The sequence below is a fragment of the Lissotriton helveticus genome, chromosome 1_1 (genome assembly GCF_964261635.1).
Source record: "Lissotriton helveticus chromosome 1_1, aLisHel1.1, whole genome shotgun sequence".
In the NCBI taxonomy this organism is placed as follows: Eukaryota; Metazoa; Chordata; class Amphibia; order Caudata; family Salamandridae; genus Lissotriton; species Lissotriton helveticus.
Genome location: NC_136057.1, coordinates 1,881,558,158 through 1,881,577,633, shown reverse-complemented (window position 1 = coordinate 1,881,577,633; position 19,476 = coordinate 1,881,558,158). Strand labels below are relative to the sequence as shown.

The following is a 19,476-nucleotide window of genomic DNA, read 5'->3' as shown; positions in this document are numbered from 1 at the left end:
GGCCATTCTTCCAACCGGGAATGTATTCTATAGTGTACAAATACTCCTGGATCCTGGCAGCGAGTCTAGCTAACCTGGCAGAGCCTTTGCCAGCGCCACCAGGCGAAAGTATTTTAACCAGGGGTTTGTGATCTGTCAATAATGTGAATCTGAACCCCCACAGGTACATTCTATAATACTCGCAACCCCATGCCGCAGCCAAGGCCTCACGCTCGATTATAGAGTAGTTCCTTTCAGCTGTAGTGAGTGTCCTTGAGGCAAACGCAACAGTTTTGAGACCAGAATCGTGTACTTGAGCAAGGACTGCACCAACACCTACAGCACTTGCATCTACTGTCAGGACTGACTTACGGTTGGTATCAAATGGTGTCAAAATGCCCGCCTCGCAAATTTCCACCTTGATTCTTTTGAAGCACTCATCTTGTTCTACACCCCATACAAACTTACACCCACTCCTTAACAGCACTTTGATCTTCTCGGTTTTCTCTGCAAAATCTCTTACAAACTTGGCATAGTACTCGATGAGGCCGAGAAAAGACCTCAACTGATCCTTATCGCACGGAGAAGGTGCATTTCTAATGGAGTCTAATAAGTCTCTTTTAGGTTTTACTCCATCCACAGACAATGTATACCCCAGGTATTCAACCTCCTCCACTGCAAATTTGCATTTCTCTTTCTTTAGAGTCAAACCTGCCTGTTCCATCCTTTCTAAAACGGTTTTCAGGATCACATTGTGCTCTTCAATGGTCGCTCCAAATATCAGAACATCGTCCTGAAAATACACAACATTGTGTACACCTTTTAGTACAACACCCATCATCCTTTGGAATACTCCAGCAGCAGAGGCGAGACCAAAAGGCATTCGTGTGAATTGATATATTCCTTCGGTTGTTATAAACGCCGTAAGTGCTTTGGAGTCTTGGTGTAGTCTTATTTGATGATAGGCGCTACGAAGGTCTAACTTGGAAAAGTACTTCCCCCCTTTTAATGACAGAACCAACTCATTGATGTTCGGTAAGGGAAAGTTGTCCACTACAATGTTTTGGTTCAGGGTGCGAAGGTCCACACAAAAACGAAATTTTCCATCAGATTTGGTTGTAATAACTACAGGGGAAATCCAAGGTGATGTTTCGATCTGCTCTATTACACCCTGGACTAGCATATCCTCTAACATCTTCTTCACTTCCTCACGTGCAATGAATGGAACCTTTCTGACTTTGTGTTGCATAGGTATGGCATCGTCCCTCAACACGATCTTATGCACATAGCCCCTTAACTCTCCTATATGTTCCTCAAACAAACCATTCATCCCTTCCACTATCGAATCAGTGGTTATGCTGTCTACCACCATCACTTGTTGTGTTGCTCTGGGATTTATTATTATCCCAAGGTCATACTGTTGCCCCCATCCTAAAATTGCAGGACCAGACTTAGCTACATACACCTTCCCTTCAGTTGAACGATCCTTGAATGTTATTACACACACCATGAACCCAATCACATCTATGCTTTCACCCTGAAAACCACAGGCATTAATGTCACTAGCAGACAAGTGTGCATCCTTCCAATTTGCCAGGAACATATCCTTGGGAATTATGGTCCATAAAGACCCAGGGTCAACCATTAGTTGAACCTCGATTTTATCAATAAGAAACAATGCTTTTGGTCTGAATCTCCTACCAGGTTCACCCTCATTCGCACCGTCTCCACCTAAACATAATATTTTGTTTGCACCTTCAACACTAATGGAGTCTTTCACTTCATCCTTGTTTTCAACAACAGCAACCGTGTCAACGTTTGTACTTCTACACATTTTTGAAAAGTGTCCTTTCCGCCCACATTTCCTACACATTTTGTCTATCGCAAAGCATCTCCTAAAGTCCGAGTTGTGAAAAGTACTCCCACATCTACTGCACATTCTTCCTTGGAATCTGTTCCTGTCATTACCTGAAAATGTATTGTTAAATCTTTTCTGACTACCTCCTCCTAGGTCCACACTCCTTTTGTTCACAACAGCAACTTCATCATGATCAACACATGAAACATCATTGCCTTGAGCATTGCCTTTAGCGTTATCTTTCTTTTCCATTTCCTTCATGCATGCATTCGATTCCTCAACTACTTTTGCTATATCAATGGCCATTTGTAGAGTTGGGTTTTTTGCTGCCCACAATTTTTCCTGCATCTTTTTGTTTCGACACTGTACTATTAGCTGGTCTCTTATCATTTCATCTCTTATTTCACCAAAACAACATTTTATCGACAACTCACGTAGCCTAGCTACAAACTGGTCCACAGACTCTTCATTCCTTTGAGGTTGGGTGTAAAATTTGTGTCGCGCCATCACAATATTTACTTCTTTTGCATATTGTTTTTTCATCCGAGCTTTAGCTTCTGTGTATACATTAGTTATCGCCCTACCATCTTGGTTGACTGCCACAGGAAGATATTTAAAAGAATGTTGACCCTCCTTGCCCAAAGCACTTAACAAGAGGGCTTTCTTCCTAACTGCACTAAAATCCTTCCCATCTAGCGCCTCGATGTAGTTCTCAAAAACATCTATCCATTCATCCCACTCAATGGGTGGATCTCCTGTGGCTTGTAGGAACAAAGGAGGTGCAATAATATTTAGATTCTCCATTTTTTTTAAAACAGTGGTTTCCTTTCTCTTTTTTTTTTTTTAGAATGGAGAGGTGGTCAAACTGGATAAAAAATGTCACCTCCTAACATTTACTAAAAGAGTGCTTCGTTATTCTTTTTTTTTTTTTCGCTGTGCACTGCTTACAGTCTCGTTAAAAAAAACGATCTTTAAATGATGCTCTCACCCTTTATTTTTTTCCGTTGATGGGGCACGCACGCCTCGTTCCCTCTGCCTGATGTCCGTCTTGCTTTAACCAGTTCTAACTACTGGGTAAACTGCTTGGGGTTATCTAACTATTCGGTAAATTGTTTCACCGAACAATCTCACCTTGCGATATCCGTTGCTAGGATACGCGGTAATCCAAGATGGACGCTGCGTGGTCGCGTCACTGCAGGCACGTTGCTGTTCGAGTCGCGTCACTGCAGGCACATCACTTCCTGCTCCCTTGTTGACGCGGCTCAGTGGAAGAAAGACAATGGTTGAACATCGAACGGTGAGCGTTTCTCGAGGAGTGTGCTCGTGTGCCTGTTTGAAAGATGCAACGCGTATCTCCACTCGATGTGCTGGTGTGCTCGTGCGTCGATTTGAAAGATGCAACACTGTTGGGATCAACAGGTTGGGTACAACGAAAGTCAAAAATTGGGTCACATAGTATGCACACAAGTCATTCCGTTTTTCTTTTGCACAAATCGTTCAGTTTCTGCTCAAGAAGTCGCGTTTACATCCCGATTAAATCTAAGGAGTTTCTCTCTCTTTTAAGAGTGCTGCTTTCACAAACGTGGCGGTTCTTTGGCTGGGTGTAGCCTTTTAGATTAACGTTAAGGAAAGTCACAAGCAGGCACACGACAATCTCTCCAACTCACCGGTCAGTTGGGAAACTTGCAGACTTCACTTCAGTAATGAAAACGTAAATTGATGCAGGCTTCAGGCTCAAATGTTTCCTGGGATAGCAATTTGTCTCTGTTAGTATGGTTCTTCAAAGTTCTTTTCTCTGTTTCTTCAAAAAAAAAATTCGCGTGGTTCTTTTCACCAGTGGAGTTCTTCTCCCTCTATGGTTGTTTAGCTCCTTCTGTTCATCATCGCCATGTGTTGTAAATGAAGTCAGCAGGCAGATGTAAGGCTTAACTCTTATTTATTAAGCACCATAGAGAAAAGCTGGTGTTCCCATCAGAAAGCAGGAGCTAACTGACAGGACAGAACAAAGGAGTAAATGACATCAGGGAAAGTGGAATGTTGGACTTAAAGGGATACATAAAACATAAGTGCAGAGAATACAACAGAAGACTGGTGGTCTGCGTGGACGTGACCTGTATTGGGAGGCTCAAGTGTGGAGCCAAGGGAGTGTGGGCCTGATGGGAGGGTGTCGGTGCAAGGTGGTGGGGGTAAAACCTCACAAGAAACAGCACAGTCAAATACAGAGGGGTCTGGGGGTCACTTGGAGCGGGTTGGTGGTGCTAGTCCTGCCTCCTCCATGGGTTCCTCTGTGTCGGGCGAGGTTCAGGGATGTGTTCGCACCAAGTTACCTTATATGGACACTGTTAATGGCCTAGGTGGTTATTCTCATATGTTATTTCCCTGACCTAGGAATTATCTGAAATCGGTCAATCAGGGGGTCCTTGTTGTTCACTGTTAATGGCCTAGGTGGTTATTCTCATATGTTATTTCCCTGACCTAGGAATTATCTGAAATCGGTCAATCAGGGGGTACTTGTTGTTCTCATTCATGCCTCTGGGCATGCATTTGTCACAGAGAACAAGACAGAGAATTTGAAAATCACGACTACATAGACGTTTTCCGTCTATTGCATAGGGACTTGCAAGCTAGGGAGGGATCAAAAGAGGAATTAGAGTTGTCTCGTCGCCCCAAAGTGCCGAAGACCATCGAAAATTGGATGGCTGCTTTTATCATATATGCAAGTGTTTATTGTGAGAGTTAACCAGAGCGGGCGGTGGCAATATTTAAGTACATTGATATCATCAGGATGGCACATTTTCAGGCGGGAGGCTATGCCTGGTTGAACTACGATGAAGAGTTCAGGGCTAGAGTGAGCTTGTTCAACGATAAACCATGGGGTGAGGTGGATCAGGAGCTGTGGCTCCAATGGATGTCGGGACATCAGGTATCAGCTACAATACATACAGCTAGTGGTTTGCCCATCCAGTATCGGCCCTTTCTACAGCGTCCCGCTCCATTGGGGGCGGGTGGGTCAGGGAGGGGACATTTGCCTGCCACAGGAGCGTGTTTGGGATTTAACAGGGGTACCTGTGTCCGTCAGTATTGCAGATTCAAACACGAGTGCGCCCAGTGTGGGGGTCGTCATGCCATTTTCCAGTGTTTTCCAAACCAACACCAGGGGGAGCAAGGAAGAGGGCAGAGAGGCAGGGGATCCATTCCACCTCTTATACCAAAAGGCGCATACTCCAGTTAAACTTCAGATGATGAGGGACTGGTTAGAGGAATACCCGGATAGGACAGCGGCAGTTAAACTACTTTGGGGATTTCGGGTGGGTTTCAGGATTGGATATCAAGGTCCTCGGTTGCAGCGTTGGGCTGATAATCTAAAATCTGCAAAGGAATTACCCCAGGTAGTTAGAGCTAAGTTGGATAAGGAGTTGGAGCTGGGCAGAATAGCAGGTCCTTTTAGTAGCTGTCCATTGTCCAACCTGATGGTCTCCCCTTTGGGAGTCATACCAAAGAAACCCCAAGGTGAGTTTCGTCTCATTCACCATCTCTCATGGCCTGAAGGACATTCTGTAAATGATTTTATCTCCGCAGATGACACGGCTGTGTCATATGCTTCGGTAGATGACGCCTTGCGTTTGGTACGCCTGGCGGGTGTGGGTGCCCAACTGGCCAAGTGTGACATTCAGGCGGCTTTTAGATTGTTGCCCATACACCCGTTGGACTTTGAGCTGCTGGGTATCTATTTTGAAGAGAAATTCTATATGGATCGAGTATTGCCCATGTGATGTTCCATCTCTTGTTCTCTTTTTGAGATGTTCAGCACCTTTTTGGAATGGTGTGTGAGACGCAAGTCTGGGCATGAAGCTATTTGCCACTACCTGGATGATTTTCTGTTTATTGGTCAGGCTGGGAGTGGGCAATGTGCTAGAGTGTTGGCATGTTTTCAAGAAATGGCAGGCGATTTTGGTGTGCCATTGGCCCCAGACAAAACAGAAGGCCCTGTGTCTCAGTTAGTCTTCTTAGGCATCGAGATTGATACGGAGGCTATGGTGGCTAGGCTGCCCTTGGCCAAGGTGCAGGAGATCAGGCCATTTTTGAGAGACGTTTTGGGTGAAAAGAAATTGCAACTCAGACAGGTTCAGCGGCTTTTGGGGTACCTCAATTTTGCATGCAGGGTGGTGAGAGCTGGGAGAACCTTTTGCAGACGTCTTGGTCTTGCTATGTCGGGGGCTTCTTTGTCGCATCACCATGTAAGATTGTCCAACAAGGTGAAAGAGGATTTGATCATTTGGCTGAGGTTCTTAGACAAATTCAATGGTGTGTCAATTACTTTTGTTGAAGACGACACTGTGTGGCAAGTCCAGATTTTTTCGGACACCGCAGGGGCTCAAGGCTTTGGGTTGTTTTGGGAAGGGCGTTGGTGCGCTGAGAGTTGGCCGCAACATTGGTTGGAACAAGGGCGCAGTATAGCCTTCTTGGAATTCTTTCCGCTACTAGTGGCATTGCAGGTGTGGAGAGAAGAATTCAAGGACCGTTGCGTGTTGTTTCATATCGACAACATGGCAGTGGTAAGTTTGGTCAATGGGCAGAAAGCAAGAGATGTGAGAGTGCTTCAATTACTGAGAGCTTTTATGTTGCAAATCCTCAAGCTGAATATTGTTTTTAGAACCAGGCATATCCCTGGGGTTAACAACTCAATCGCCGATGCTCTGTCTCGTTGCAATTGGCAGAAGTTCCGGTCTTTGGCGCCAAAAGCAGACAGAAGCAAGACGGCGGTTCCTCCGACCATCTGGGACCTGGGGGAGTGAGGATTGTGACACTGGTGGAGCAGTCTATTGCTAAATCCACGCGCAGGAGGTACCAGCAAGCGTGGTCGGAATTTGTCAATTATGCTTTGGCACACGAACAGGATGGCTCAGCAGTTGAAAATGAACAGTTTCTGTTAAAATTTGCATTGCATTTGTATGATAAAGGTTTGTCGCATACCACGATTTCCCGCAAGTTAGCTGGAATCTCCTTTTATAGTCAATTATTGTTGGGTAAGGAAGTTCAGATTGGGTTTTTGTTGAAGAGGATACTGAAAGGGTTTGGGCGTACCAGGGGTGCTGTTAATTCTTTGAGGGAACCTATTACTTTTCATTTGTTACGTAGAATCTTAAGTGTTTTGCCTAGCTGTTGCTATGATGAATGGGAGCTAGCTAGGTTCAAGTTGTGTATGATCTGGATGTTCTTCGGGGCTTTCCAGATTTCGGAAATGTTGGGTTTAAGGAACCGATTGGGGATTCAGACATCGGACATTCTGATCGGGCATTCGGGTGGGGAATGGGGAAGTCTTACAGATCAGGTTGAGACAGTCAAAGACAGACCAAAGAGGGGTGGGAACTTGGATCAATTTGAAAACAAGCGGGGTTGCGGGTTGTTGTCCTGTGGGGGAGTGGGATTCCTTTTCTAAGTCTGGAGTGTTCCGTGCTGGAGTTATTTTTTGCCACGAACAAGGGGGACAGTTGTCTGATTTTCAGTTTTTAGCAGTTTTAAGAAAAGGACTTGCATTGGTGGGTGTTAATCCTCAACTCTTTGGTACACATTCCTTCAGGATAGGTGCAGCTACAGAAGCGGCTCGATTGGGATGGGGGAGGGAGGAGATACAGCGCATTGGGAGGTGGAAGTCCAATTGTTGTTATAGATATGTTCGTTTATAACATGCATTTCTGTCTAGTATTTTTCGTAATTGTGGGTTTTTGCATCATAGGTCGAGTTCTGGAATTCCCGCGGAAAAAACGGACATGGATTGTGGGCCATTCATTGATTAAATGGGCATCAGTTTTTGCAGAACAGCAAATCTGTGGAAGGGGTTTGGGTTTGTATGGAAAAGATCACGAAGTTTTGTGGAAGGGTGTGGGTGGTATGAGGTGGAAAGACCTTTTCCCGTTACTGTCAAAAATGGCTGCTGAGTGGGGAATTCCGGATCTTCTCATTATACACCTGGATGAGAACGATTTAGTGGAACTGTCAGGCCTTACATTGATAAAACAAATGAAGTTGGACCTGGCAGTGCTAAAACAAAACTGGGTTGGAACAAGGGTTGCGTGGACTGGTTTTGTTTACAGGCACCAATGGAGAGGGGCGAGGCTACACTCAGCGGTGGAAAAAGCCCGTCGGAAATTGAACAGAGCGATGTCAGTGTTCTGCAAGGCAATGGGTATCACGGTATTGGTACATGAGCATTTTTCGAGTGAGATGCTCCATTTATTCAGGTGTGATGGGGTACACCTGTCGCAGATGGGTCAAAGTTATTACCTAATGGAACTGCGGGATGTCCTGGCAAAACTGTGGGGGGTTGATCTGTGGTGTTCTCACCAAGCAGTTTAAAAAAAAAAGCATTTTGTGTTTGGTTTTAAGGGCGGGTTTTTTGGGTGAGGCAGGAAAACTCTGGAGGTTTTCCTGGGTGGCGTGTTTTGGGGGATAAGAGAGTGAGCGGACATATCCTTTCTCTCTGGGGGGTGGGGAGAGGGTAGGTGGTTAAGGGTAAAGAAAATTGGAAGAAAAAGCTTTGGTTGGGATATATATATACAGTTTTGGAGTTTTGGAAAAATTAGGAAATCATTGGGGAATGTGATGGAAAAACAGTTGTGGAAAATTTTTGGGAAAAAGGTACAAAGGTTGGTGTTTTAATTGCGGAGTCTGTCTGTGGCTGTCCTAGTAATAAAGTGACCTTTTATGCTTTGAACTGAAATGTGTGGAGTGTCTTTATTGTGCGATGGGTCCCGGGGGGACTTGGCATGCGCCGATGTACCCCTGGGATGGTTCGCACAATGCGACCTCCCACGGGAGGTGATTGGTCGGTTGGGGTTGTGGGAGGGGCCTAGCCGCGCTCGGGCGGGAGCGGGAACAAGACATCACTCGCTGCGAGTGAGGAGGGCGGCGTGTCGTTTTTGCCCACCCACCCGCCCTAGGTTGGTAGGTTGGTCCGGTCTTTTCTGTGTATATGTGTCAATGTTTGTGTTTTTATAAAAAAAAATTTTTTTTAAATAATAAGAAAATATAAGAATACAAGGATATGTCACTTTAGGGCAGCAAGGATAGCGCTCCTGTTCTGTTATATGTTTTGGTAGGCGTGTTTTGGGGGATAGGAGAGTCTAGAGCAGACATATCCTTTCTCTCTGGGGGGTGGGGGGAGGGTAGGTGGTTAAGGGTAAAGAAAATTGGAAGAAAAAGCTTTGGTTGGGATATATATATAAGTTTTGGAGTTTTGGAAAAATGAGGAAATCATTGGGGAATGTGATGGAAAAACAGTTGTGGAAAAATTTTGGGAAAAAGATACAAAGGTTGGTGGTTTAATTGCGGAGTCTGTCTTTGGCTGTCCTAGTAATAAAGTGACCTTTTATGCTTTGAACTGAAATGTGTGGAGTGTCTTTATTGTGCGAAGTAATTTGAGTGGTGGATATGTTAGTCAGTTATTTGGATTGAAAAGGATAGTGGAGGGATAGAAGAGGGAAAAGAGGTTTGCATTTATAGAGCACTTGCTACCACGGTTGGGGTGTTGAAGCTCTTTTTTGGCGAGTAGCATGGCACTCTAGAACCCATAAAGGATTAATGGTGAATTAATATAGTGAAATACGAAATTAATTTGTGAGTTGTCATAGGATGTCATACTGTCATTTTTTTTCATTTTTAATGGAAAGTTGTTCTTGCTTGGCTGCTGTTTAAATAAATCAAGAAAAGACTGCATAATAGGAGCCTCCATGTCTTGTAAATAAAATTTGCATTTGAATGCCATAAGCAGCTTTCTTAAAGCCACATTTAGGGGGGAGCATTAACAATCACATGGGATGCTGTGAAAAAATAGATGTACTGAAAAAAACATATTTATACGCTCTTCGCAGAATATAAATGACAAAGATGTGTTAGAAAACGTTCTTTTCCTCGATTTTCATGAAATTATATTTCAGGATATGGAGTGGACTGTGTTCATCGGAGTTTCTTTTACAAATGCATTTGGTCTAACACGTTTTAAAGGAAGTTTAGAACATGTTGCTCGCTCTAATATAAAAGCTACCCGTTTAATCTATTGTGTACATTTGGGAGCCGAGGTGCAACAACATGACATTTATATTTCAAGCGACTTTAGAGAACAGGTGTTTTGAAAACTGAACTCTCCTAAGATGGCAACCGCGGTCTCCTCTCTTTGAAGCCCTACTTCTATTTCGACCGCCGTTGTTAGGGCAACGGGAAATGCTGTAGCAAGACCGACGTTAGAACGGCACTCTTTCCGCTCTCACTTCAGGTAAGACAGGCTAGTGCAAGGCTCTAAACGGGGGTGTACGGGTGTCAACGGAGTTACCCCGTAAATTTCAGAGATACGCTGTCTCTCTTTGCCAACGGAGACTGTTTTTTCTTGTAAATTGAGGCAGCACACTGCTGCCAGTACTTTGTTTTCTTTTCACTTGTCTCTTCAGGCACACTGTTGTTGTTGCCGATGGTCAATGTATTTAGGAGAAGGGTGGGAGTTTACCAAGATCATTGTGACAGGCTTCAAGGCTTGTATTGGTCTGGAAAATACGATTTTTAAACCTCTCCCTTTTATTTCAATTTAACGTTAATATTGCCTTATGTGCAGCCATGTGAATATATGCAATTCAAAAGCCATAACAGTCTTCTTCCCCATTTGATTGTTAACCATTTCATTGCCCTCTTGTTCCAATCCAATAATATTGCTCGTGCAGGGGACTGGATTCGTTCTTCCTCTTTCAAGCACTGCTAAGGGAGGGCCATTTGTCGGGGAGCGGAGTGGGGCTCAAATCGCGTTTTATTCCAAAATGTGAAAAAAGCAACAAAAAAAACATTTTACTCAGCAAAATCTACAGCTTTCAGTTTAATGGCAGTTGAAGGGCAGAAAATGACCAACTAAATTTTGCGTTGCTGTCTATCCTAGGCCTCCGGCTTCTGCAACACTGTTTTTCGGAGCAAGCCCGACCTTTATGGGCTCATCATTCAACCTAATATTGATAACTAACTGAGATATATGAGTTTCTGTTTCACTTGCCCCTTACCATGTTCTGTGGGGGGTGGGTCTTCTCATTTTGCTTTATGCCACTGTTACTTATACGACTGCCAAGTGGCTTCATATATCTGTTACTGTCAGCCAATGTTGCTTGTCAGCCAACGAGATTTGTCACTCTGGCAGTTATAACTTTGGTATTAACACAAATATGGTCTTCAAAATACCAAAATATAAAGTGATAATTGCTAAAAAGACAGTACAGTCAGAAGGTGTCACGGTTCATAACACCACTTGGTAATTGTTCTAAAATTTCACAAATTGTACTAATCCATTCCAAAATCTTTCTTATGCCTCAAAAATGCAAACTCTGCATATTTTAAAGACCTCATTCTTGCAGTCTCATCATGCTTTAAAACACACACTGCGTGTGCCAATCATTTTAGCTTTTGAATAAAGAAAAGGTTTATACCAACAATTGTAAATACACAATACAAATAGCGCATGTGCAGCATCAGTGCAAGGTTTCCTAAAGGTACAGGGCGACTGGTGGAAGCAGGAAGAGCAGCACACGTTTCTGTTGCACACACAGATCAGAACAGGTAGAAGCAGTGTAAGTTTTCCTTCCTCATACCAGGTACATCTCAAGAAACAGCAGTAAAAGCTTCTGTACCACACAGAACAGGAGAGGTACACATGTATAAAGATGGGTGAACAATCAAATTATCAGCGAGAGTTGAGCCAGTTGCGTGGTTCGGTCTAAAGGTCCATCCATGACCCGAACCAGGAAAATACCCGCACTTCTCAGCAGTGCTGCAATACATTTTAATGCTAGAGTACCAGCACTTCTCAGGAGCCAAAAGGTACTCTAAAGAGTCAGTACCTGTACTTCTATATTTCCGTTTTTAAAGCTGCTTCGTACATCATATATCACTGCATTGAGAAGTACTCAGGAACATTCCTCAGAAACATTCCTGTCCCCGCTCTGACGACAATGAGATTAGTGAACTGACATGTTGGATGTCATGTGTGTGGTACACAAACAAATGATGCGTAGTCCAGTTGTAGTAGAAGATTCCTCTTTATTGATATGTAGCTAGGTGGCAGGTTACAGGATAGGAAGATACAAGGAGAAAACCCCACCAGGAGCGAGCTACCAGCTCCTCAGCCTGGGATGACCAACTGACTCTCTAGCCAGAGTCAGGCACTCAACATTCCATGATGTCACAGGACATTCTGATGCAGTGGTAAAGGGGAATAGATATATAAAGCATTTACCACAATGTGCACCGGATCACTGACATAATATCGAGGGACATAATATCGACTATCAAAAATATCGGCGACAAAATATCGACAGACAGAATATCGACTTTGTATCGACAAACAGGTAAGTACAAAAATATTGAGTAAAAAATATCGTTTACAAAAATATAGTTTATAAAAATATCGACTTTATTAAAAACAATGTTAAATTAAATTAATATTAAAAATTAATTACTAAAATATACTTAAAAATACTTAAATTACCTTATAATAATTAAATAATTAATGAAAGTTATAAAAAAAAGTTTACAATCATATTTGTTAAAACATATATATATAGTAACATAATATAATTAAATAATATCCAATATTATTACCGTAGGATAGCGGAAGTGTAAAAATTACTATTCCTACTCCAGAGAGTGCAACAGTAGGGAAAGCGTTGGATAGCGTAGGGGTAAAAATGACTATTCCCACTCCAGTGGATGCAACAGTAGGGAAAGCGTTGGATAGCGTAGGGGTAAAAATTACTATTCCCACTCCAAAGAGTGCAACAGTAGGGAAAGCGTTGGATAGCGTAGAGGTATAAATTACTATTCCCACTCCAGTGGGTGCAACAGTAGGGAAAGCGTTGGATAGCGTAGGGGTAAAAATTACTATTCCCACTCCAGAGAGTGCAACAGTAGGGAAAGCATTGGATAGCGTAGGGGTAAAAATTACTATTCCCACTCCAGTGAGTGCAACAGTAGAGAAAGCGTTGGATAGCGTAGGGGTAAAAATTACTATTCCCACTCCAGTGGGTGCAACAGTAGGGAAAGCGTTGGATAGCGTAGGGGTAAAAATTACTATTCCAACTCCAAAGAGTGCAACAGTAGGGAAAGCGTTGGATTGCGTAGAGTTAAAAATTACTATTCCCACTCCAGTGGGTGCAACAGTAGAGAAAGCGTTGGATAGCGTAGGGGTAAAAATTACTATTCCCACTCCAAAGAGTGCAACAGTAGGGAAAGAGTTGGATAGCGTAGGGGTAAAAATTACTATTCCCACTCCAGTGGGTGCAACAGTAGGCAAAGCGTTGGATAGCGTAGGGGTAAAAATTACTATTCCCACTCCAGTGAGTGCAACAGTAGGGAAAGCGTTGGATAGCGTAGGGGTAAAAATTACTATTCCCACTCCAGTGGGTGCAACAGTAGGGAAAGCGTTGGATAGTGTAGGGGTAAAAATTACTATTCCCACTCCAAAGAGTGCAACAGTAGGAAAAACGTTGGATAGCGTAGAGGTAAAAATTACTCCAGTGGGTGCAGCAGTAGGGAAAGCGTTGGATAGCGTAGGAGTAAAAATTACTATTCCCACTCCAGAGAGTGCAACAGTAGGGAAAGTAAATAGTTCTTATATTATTTAAAAACAGTATCAATTAATATCTATAAAAAATTTATTAAAAGTAATTACCAATTTAATATAATTTAATAATTCAGCAATTAAAATTACAAATTACAATTAATTTTTACTATTAGTTACCTATTCAAATTAATTACAAATTAACAATTATTTAATTAACAATTAAAAATTAATTAACAATTAATTCAAATTAAAAACAATTAAATAAATTGAATTATTTAATTAATTATGAATAAATTACTTCCCACCCTATTCCCCTATAAACTCATGACCCGTTACAGAAAATAAATTAGTAAAATTAACATAATTAGCAATTAATCAATTAAAATAAATTAATTAGTAATTAAAATTGAATTAATTACCCATAAAAAATTAATTAACAATTAATTCTAAAAAAATAGCAATACATATTTTTACACATTTCATTAATTATAAATAAATTACTTCCCACCCAATTCCCCTATAAACCCACAACCCGCTACAGAAAATAAATTAGTAAAATTAACATAATTAGCAATTAATCAATTAATTAAAATGAATTGCCAATTAAAATGTAATTAATTACCAAATATAAATTAATTAACAATTAAATAAAAATGAATACCAATAAATACATTTACATATTTAATTAATTATAATTAAATTACTTCCCACCCTATTCCCCTATAAACCCACAACCCGCTACAGAATTAAATTACGCAAAAATTAAAAAAACAAAATTCATTAATTAAAATTAATTATAACATAAATACACACTTTTCACACATATAATAACATAACAAACACTACATTTTTTTCGATATTATTAAAAATTCGATCATTTTAATAACCTATATTATATACTTCGATATTTTAACTTTCTATATTTTTAACATTCGATATTACATTACTTACCTTCAAAACGATATTTTTGATGTCTATATTCTGTCCATTCGATATTTTGTCCAGCCTATATTTTGAACTCGATATTATGTCCATTCGATATTTTGTAGTCGATATTATGTCTGTTTACCATGTGCACCTGTGTGGGCCTTGATTCTTATTATACACAGGGCAACATTATAGTCTATTAATTCAAATCCAAGAGGTTTTTGTACAGTGCACATCCTGAACTCAATCATTCTTAGGTGCTCTCATATGTGATAATGAAGAAAAAGGAGGATTGATGAAACGAAATATTAGCCTAGGCTCTTACATTTTGGTCAAACAGGGGGGCAAGATTGATCCAATGTTTTCTGGTTTCACATCGTGCAATTCAGCCACTAAATGGGTATCCTTTCTCTCTCCTTTTTACGATCAAAGTTTAAATATATATCTTTCATTTTTGACACATCAGGTTAGAGCATGCTTGGTGGGTTGAAGCCACACAAAATCACAGCTCGTTTTGGGGTCTAGTGTTCAAAAGGACCTTGAACTCCGGCAGATGCACATGCTATTGTTTGCAGTGCCTGCACATCATACTTTCTAAAGCTCAAGAAATCACTGACCCTGCAGCCTACCCCCTTATAGATCTTGAAAAGGCTTTGACATGGTCCACTGGCCATTCATGTTTAGGGTGCTTGAAAGGGCGATATATAGACCCCTTTTCCGACGACTGGTTGAATCTTTATGCCTCCACGTAGGCGCAAGTGACAGTCAATGGCGTCTTGTCCGCCCCATTCCAAATACAGAGGGATACCCATCAGGGATACCTGCTCTCCACTCTCTTATTTGTTCCTATTCTGGAAGCACTGGTGAGATTCTTTTTTTTTTTTTATAAATTTTTTATTGAAGTCCTTAAAAACAATACAAAATTATTAATAATATACAGTTCATCGACAGTATTTCATCTCATTTAGCCTAAAAAATTACATAGATCTGAAAGAAAAAACAAATATCATACACCATGCATTATAAGAAAAGTTATTAGAATCACAATGTCTGCATATAATATGCTATAGAGCATATAGAAACTACTTTTTCCTGTAATATCAATGACTGCTCTTGAATGTTTTAATCAAAGAAAGTCCCCCAAATCTTCTCAAATCTTCTAATACCCCCCACTCATTGCCCGAAAGTCCTCTCACTAGATTTAACCTGTTTCATATTATGTAGCCATTCATAAAAAGATGGAATCTGCTCTGTACACCATAGTTGTAATAAAAGATATCTAGCCACTGCCATAGCAATATATAGCAATTTAGCCACCTGGTCGGGAAAAGAGAGATCAGGATCATAACCGTACAAAATTAATTTCTCGTTCACTACAATTTCGATACCACATTTGATCTGGAGATGGCTGAAAATCTCTTCCCAAAATTTTGCAATCTTATCACAATAAACCATAACATGTGACCAATTAGCTGAAGAATGATGGATACATCTAAAACAATGTGCAGAGTGATACATTTTAGCAATAGAAGAAGGTGTACGATAAAGTAACCACTTACTAAAAAATAGCATTCTCTGCCAATTCGCCCCCCTTAATGTAGTAAAATTAAATCTATTAATGACAGACCAAACATTCAAAGGCATTGCCTGATTTTCCTGCTCCAACCATTTTTTTAATCGCCTTTTGACTAAGGTTCAGCTTCCTATTTTGAGCAGGATGGTGTTTCCATACCCCCGTTTTTTTATCGGGCACGTCAACTGATAATTCCTTTATTAGCTGACTTTGCTGATGTAACTGAGTAATATCCAATTGAACCAGGAATTTATAAACCGATTTATATGACCCTAATAAGATGAAATTTCGGGTAACTGATTGAGACATTTCTGTCAGGGTGATCCATTTCCCATTTCTCAAAAAGTCTGAGACTTTCGAAAATCCTGTCGCCCCCCAATTAACAACAAGATTTGAGCATTGTGTAACACCCGTCAGTGGGGAATACTAGATAATGAGGATGTTAAGTTGATAATGGGAATAGAACATCTCTTAAACAGAGCCTGACGTTTTTAAAAAAAACACTGAAGGAACTTATAGCGAACAAATTTGGGCGCTTTAAACACATGGAGAGGAGCATGTATCTAATTTTCTTTGCAGATTAGATAAAAAAATGTATTTATAAATAACTTTTTTGTATGAAGTTGAGATTTAAATCTGGATAGGTACTGGGCAAAATAGGCATTATAGTAATCTCTAAGATTTGGCAGAGCAAGCCCTCCCTGATCCAGATCTTTATATAAAGTGCTGAGTGCAATGCGAGGTGTTTCCTTTGCCCAAATAAAGGCTGTAAACATTGATTCTACTTGAGTAAAGAAAGAACCTGACAAAAAACATGAAATAGTTGAGAACAAAAAATTCAAGAGGGGAAGAACAGACATTTTGATCAAAGCCACCCGGCTTAAAATGGATAATGGTAGAGAGTTCCAGCGTGAGAACATCGGTTGGACTCTTCGGAGAAGGGGATTAAAATTCAGATCATATAAATCCCTAACTGATGCTGAAAAAAAGACTCCCAGATATCTCTTTGGTCTAGTGTTGGTACAGGAAAGAATGTTCCGATGTAGCTCCACATCTTCACCCCCACATTGTAGAATGTCCGTTTTTTTTTTAATTATACGGTATTCTCCTAGAATTTCAAAATCCTCGAAAAGCTGTAATACTTTGGCTTGAACTCTAAGTTCCGGTTTTATAATAAGCATCATGTCATCGGCATATAATTTCAATTTTGCCATTGATGGAATGGGGGGGGAATTTCTGCACAGTTCCTCAATCCTATTGCCAGGGGCTCGATGAAAAAGGCAAAAAGGACTGGCGATAAGGGACATCCTTGTCTTGTACCTTATTTTACTAGGACTGACCCCGCCACTGTGGTGTTAACAATTACATTAGCTTTAGCTTTGGATTATAGATTGCGAATCAAAGAAATAATTTTAACCGAAACCCCAAAGTGTCCTAAAATAATAAACAGTGTCTCCCAAACCACCAAGTCGAAAGCCTTTTCAGCATCTAATAATAAAACTAAAGCAGAAATCCCTCGTGTCTCAAAATAATCTAGAGCCTCAATTAAATAATGTGTGTTAGTTGCTAACTGTCTATCCGCAATAAAACCATTCTGATCCGGATGGATCATTTCTGCCATGATATTATTAAAGCGCAATGATAGAAGTTTTGTTACTATTTTGTAATCAGAATTTAGTAATGTTATCGGGCGATAAGAATTTGGGTCCTTGCTGTCCTTTCCCTTTTTAAAAAACTCACTACGTTGCCTTGTCTGAAGGAATCAGGTATCGTACCTCCCTCTAACATAAAATGTATTAATATGAGAAAAAAATCGGCAAAAGTAGAAAAAAAAACTTTAAAAATTCCGATGGAAACCCATCTGGGCCACAAGCTTTACCATTAGGGAGATCTTTTATAACTCTCTCTAAGTCCTCCTTAGAAAATAATCTAGCCATAGACTGTTGATCAACTTCTGAGAGCTTAGGTAGTTCATTATTGTGTAAAAATGGCTTCTAGTAGAAAGGGGTCTACCCTCTGGTGTTGACCATAGATGGATTCATAGTGTTTAAGCATTATGTCCCCTATTTTAACCGGATCATCTCTCTCTGAATCGGTAAGAGGACATTTTAGAGTTTTAATTAGGTTGGCGCAGCATGTTCCTTAGCCTGCCAAGCCAGAAATCTGCCCGTGAAGTTGCTTTCTTCGTATTTCTTTTGATGCTGTTGCCGAAAGACAGCTTCACTCTGAGTATAGTAATTAGCACTAAGATCCCGTTTTTCCTGATCAAGCTGATATTGGTTAGCTCTAGATGAGTTGGGAAGGCTTATAGAGCTAAGTACTTGAACTTTCTGCTCTAGGTTTTCATCCTTAACTCTGAATTTCTTTAAGTTGGCCGCATCCTTTCCGATGATTATTCCACGGATAAAGTCCTTAAGCGAGTCCCAGACAATATTTAGTGGGGCAGATTAATAATTTCGAGTAAGAAATTCTTTAATCTCTACCTTTATAGAATTAACCCAAAGCTCATCATTTAAATATTGTCTATTAAAGACCCATCACTTGGGAATGTTTACCGAGTTTTCTAAATAAATCTCTAAAACTACCATGGCATGATCTGAAAATCCATTATGAAGAAATCTCTGCTGACTGAAACAAAGCTTTCTAGAGACCCAAAAAAAATCTATACGATATGAAGACTTAATTCTGCCTGACCAGCACGTAAATTCTACTTTAGATGGAAAATTCATACGCCATGGATCGTGCTCATCAAGCGTAGCCCCATAATTCTGCTGAATTTTCAATGATTTAGGTTTTAGTTGTCTCCTTGTCTTGGTAGAGGAGTCTATTATCTGATTAATAAGTATATTAAAATCTCCCCCAATTACCACATCCCCTATAACTAGCAGCAAAGATTGAAACAGCTCTTCCTAGATCTTAAAGTTGTCCTCAATCGGTGCATAAAAACTAACAAAAGTTATAGGCCTCTGTCTATGTTTAACTGTACATGTAGCCCAACACCAACGCCCCAGCTGATCCCTTTCAGAATTTATAACCTCTGCTTGAATATTTTTATTTAAAAAGATAGCTGTCCCTCTATGGGATGCAGAGGTACTGGAGAAACCTCGATACGAGGCCCAGGCCTTAAACATAGAGAAATCAGATAATTTTATAGAGGAAATATGAGTTTCTTGGAAAAGAATTACCGGATTTTCTGATTTGATCCACATCTCTATGGCATTTTCTTCTGATTATTTAAACCATTTACATTAAATGATACCACTTTCAGTTGCTCCTAACTAGTCATGAAAGCAATTTAACCAAGTTTTGCAATTGATTGAACCGCATAGGGAGATATAAAAAACCTTGATAAAAAAAAGCAATTCAAAGAAACAAAGGACTTCATCTTTTCCTTACATTTACACCCTATCCACCCCCCCTGTGACCCTCACCCCCCATAATGCTCCTAACCCTACCCCTGTGCCCCTCCCCCCTGAATGTGGTCCTTCCTCCCTCCCCCACGCCAACCACACTTCCCTTCCCCCTAGCAACCTGGGTGTCTTGTTGTCA

The 19,476-nt window shown here is 40.7% G+C and overlaps 1 protein-coding gene across 2 annotated transcripts in view; it reads left to right on the top strand.

Annotated features, from left to right (window-relative positions):
• The window catches only part of ANKRD45 (ankyrin repeat domain 45), a 502,291-nt gene that overhangs the window by 96,467 nt on the left and 386,348 nt on the right, over positions 1–19,476 (top strand). The window contains exon 1 of one of the 2 annotated variants that reach the window (XM_078642293.1): positions 10,048–10,109. The exons of the other annotated variant lie outside the window; for it this stretch is intronic. The gene's annotated coding sequence lies outside the window, so the exon portion shown is untranslated. Of the gene's footprint in view, positions 1–10,047; positions 10,110–19,476 lie in introns of those variants that run through there. 2 annotated transcript variants of the gene reach the window in all.